The 3,986-nt window shown below is 45.1% G+C and overlaps 1 non-coding gene across 1 annotated transcript; it reads left to right on the top strand.

Annotated features, from left to right (window-relative positions):
- Window positions 1-1,531: 1,531 nt before the first annotated feature.
- On the top strand, window positions 1,532-1,638 carry LOC144701570 (small nucleolar RNA R71). Its single transcript, XR_013581057.1, has one exon. It is a non-coding gene; the product is annotated as a small nucleolar RNA R71 (small nucleolar RNA).
- Window positions 1,639-3,986: the final 2,348 nt, after the last annotated feature.

Here is a 3,986-nt window from a genome sequence, read left to right as displayed (position 1 = left end):
TCCCCGATATCTTTACATCAGTCACTATGAAATTACAAGGATTTCACATTTTTCTACAGTGATCATGACATCAGTTAATCTTCCCTCAGGTTGCCTAACAGTTCCATCAGCAAGGAGTAGGTCCATGTGTATTTCCTCCAATACCCCAAATCCATACTCCTCGTACAAAGCTGTTGGAATGATACTTATGCTCGCTCTGGTATCTAATAAAACTTTGGAAAAGGTTTTTCCTCCTATTTCATATGTAATGAAAGGGGCTCCTAGATCCCTCATTTCGATAGGGATGGCATTCAAAATGCTAGAAGCATTTTCTGAAACTTTCACTACTTCCCTAGGTTTTCTAGTAGTGCAAGAATCCTTAAGGTATTTCTTTAAGGAGGGTGCACACCTAAGCATATCTTCTATAGTAACAGTCATGGTGGCATGTTTAAAGTTTTCTAGCAACCTATTTTCATACTCATGGACAGGTTTTTTTCTACTTAGAGCAGAGGGATAAGGAACGTCATGAGTATGAGTGGAAGGTAGAGGTTCCTTCACGTAGGAAGGTTCCTCTTCTTCTCTACCTCGCTCGTTTTCCTTCCTTGAATTCTCTGCAGAACTCTGATAAGGATCTTGAAGTTCTTTCCCACTTCTCAATTTTGAGATTGCTAGAACTTCAAGATCTTCCTCCTTCATCTCATCATGAATAGAATGTTGTATAGGAAGTAAATTACATGGATTTATCATGGGTTTAGTAGGGAATCTCCTAGATGTACAGTTAGGTTCTAAATGTGTACCTTGAGGTTCAGCAGTTCCTGGCTTAAAGCTCTCCAACAGCTTTCTCACCTGCTCTTGAGACTCCAACATTTGCCTTGTTTGGAACTCCATCATCACCTGCATCCGCATCTCCATCTCTGCCCTCAATTTCTGATTTTGCTTCTCTATCATATCTGAAATAACAGGGGTTACTGCAGAAAAATCAGGTTGCGTTTGAGATGGAACCTGGTACTGCTGTTGAGGTCTAGATTGGAACTACTGCTTCTACTGAAATTGGGACTGAAATGCAGGCTTGTTCCCTTGGTGGAAGCTCTCTCCACCTTGAAAACCAGTCCTCTTTTGTCCAGCCCATGGTTGTGGTTGTTGGTTGAACGCTTTCACCTCCTCTTCCATGGACTGACAAGCTCCATCTTCATGATCTCTGCTGAAATAGAGAGAGCAAATTTTAGGTTTAATTATTGGAGAGTTGTTCAGGAAGAGATTTCTCAAGGTGGAGCTGAGCTCCTCCAATTTCTGGTTTGTTTCCTTAAGGCCTGCTTGCAGCTCCACCTCCTTGGCATTGACTTGCAGCACTCCTGCCCTCTTTGGCTGCAGATTTCTCCCATTCTGATTTGCTCCGATTTCCTGCAGGTCAGTTTCTACAACTCTCTCCAAAATGTCAAAGATCTCATTCTCATATGTAGTATAAAATGTTCCCCCGGTGGCTACATTGACTTTATTTTTCATGAAATCTGACAGAGATTCATAAAAAATTTGGGCTAATTGACAGTGCTCAATTCCATGATGAGGGCATTTCCTCAACAGGTCATTGAACCTCTCCCAGGCCTTGCTAAATGCCTCGCCTTCATGAGGATGGAAATTATGGATTTCCCTTCTGTAAATATGAGTTTTGGAGAGAGGGTAAAATCTCTGCAGAAATTTTCCCTGCATCTCTTCCCAAGAGTTGAAGGTGATTCCTAAATTACGATACCATGAGAAGGCTTTATCTTTTAAAGTCAAAGGAAAATATTTCATTTTTTAAATCTCTGTAGATAAACCTGGAACATTTTGGGAAGAGCATCTAATATGAAAATCATCTAAAAATTCGAAAGGGTTTTGTGCAGACAATCCATTATATTCAGGTAAGGATTGTATTAATGCATTGTCGTACCTGAACACGATACCCTCACCTATGTTCAGATTTACATCCGTTTGCCTCAAGCTTCCTGAGGGTGTCGATCTGTCCAGCATGGTTCTCCTTCTTTCATGCTGTTGGCGTCCTTCTTCTGCCATCTTCCCCTGCTAATTTTCTGGTTGTGTGACTGTAGATTTTGGAGTGGAGTCTCGTGCAGCGTCCTCTACAGATCTCTCACCGGCTTTGGACCTTGTCACTACCATAGACTTCAGAAGAAAGTTAGAAGGACAACAAGCTGAGGATTTTCAAGTCCTGCAGCTTTAGGAGAATGAATCAACAATGACTATCGTCTTGTCGTGGGCAAAATGGCTGCTAAATCCTCCAGCGTGACACTCCCAAGTGAGGAAGTCACGCAGTGACGTGCGTGGCACGCATAATCTGTTCTTATAGAACAGATATCGTGATGGCGCAGCCCCGGCGACAACCTCGGAGCCGGCTTCGGAGTCGTCGTCGTCGTCCCCGACAGCACTAGCTCCAGCCCTGGAGACATCTTTGGAGACGTCACCGCTACCCTCGACAGTGCCGGCCGTCTGATAGGCTCAATTTATGGTGGTTTTTACTGATAAATCGTGTGAGGAATTGAATTATGCAACAATATTTATAACCTCACAGCCCTAGGGCGAGTAAGGTGTCGATCCATAGGGAGCAGATAAAACAATGCAGTTTTCTTTTCAATTCAGTGTATATTATCAGATATTTCATTCAGTTCTACGATCAGTTAAATTGTCTTCAGTAAAAGTCTGCAAAGTAGTCTTTACAAAACTAAGTTCAGAAGAATCTTCAGTAAAAATTCCTTGACTTACAAACTCTCTCTTGCCCTTAGGGGCAATTTTACAAACACTCAGCGGGTGTTTGTGCACGTGAGTGCGCCTGCATGAGGGCACGGCCTGCGCGCTGCACTTGCTGTGTGCGGGCTGTTGCCTGCGTGCGGGCGTGCCTGCGCGCTACGCAGCAGCACGCCTGCTGCGCATGGGCTGTTGCCTGCGCGCGGGCGTGCCTGCGTGCTAGGCAGCAGCGCGCCTGCTGCGCGCTGGCTGTTGCCTGCGTGAGGGCGTGCGTGCGTGCTACGCAGCAGCGCACCCATAGAGCGCGGGCTGTTGCCTGCGCGCGGGTTCTGTTTGCGCGCAGATTTCGCTACGCACGGGCAGATCTGCGCACAGCGTGGGCTATGCACAAATGCTGCGGGCAGCCCGAGCTGTTGGCGACCTAGGCTGAGGCCTTGGTCTCTAGCAGTTTTGGTTGCTGGAAACTTATGCCGCTGGCTGCCTGAGCTGCGGGCAACCTAAGCTGAGGCCTTGGTCGCTGGCGGTTCTAGCTGCCGGCGGCTATGTTGCTGGCGACCTGGGCTAGTAGCCTCGGTTGCTGGCGGCCTTGGCTGCTAGCGGTTTGACTGCTTCTTCAGGGAAAGATTTCAAGCCAGATTGCTAAGACAGACAGTGGATTTTTTAAGGAAAATGAGAGGGAGAACGAACAAGAACTTTCAATGAACCAAAACACAAACAATGTCAATTGGAAATGTTGGAAGATCACTAGGGTGGATCTTCCAACCCAATTTCGATTTTCTGAAAGGGAGAGAGTTACACTGTACTGAAACTTGAGAAATCGCTCTAACCAGGTGTCACGTTCCTTACGGCGAGGTGGAGGTCGTCAATCCCAAGCTATCTTTCCGCTTGCTCACTCTCTCCAGCTCCAATGCTCATCAGCTCTTGGAGGGTGCAGAACCCTTCTTCTCCAAGCCCTAGCCTGTTCAATTGGAAATTCTGGACAACCTAAAATGAACCCTCAAGAGGCTATTTATAGGTTTCTCTCAATTATGCTTCTTGGAGATTTTTAGGGCTTTTTCTTCCTTATAGTTTTTTGCTAGCTCCTCTTAGTCAAATGCATTTCTCTTGATGCTTGATCCATATCTGAACTCATTAAATCTAATAAGTGAGATCTAATCAACTTGATTCAAAGAATCAACTGGGGTTAGTAAGTAGAAAAATAATGTACATGAAATATAACCAATATGGATTAAATGAATGCAAATGGTACTTTAATGCTCAAGAAATCCTTA

The sequence above is a fragment of the Wolffia australiana genome, chromosome 3, assembly GCF_029677425.1.
Source record: "Wolffia australiana isolate 7733 chromosome 3, ASM2967742v1".
Lineage (NCBI taxonomy): Eukaryota > Viridiplantae > Streptophyta > Magnoliopsida > Alismatales > Araceae > Wolffia > Wolffia australiana.
Note: the sequence above shows the minus strand (reverse complement) of the source record. Positions and strands in the feature narration are given on the sequence as shown.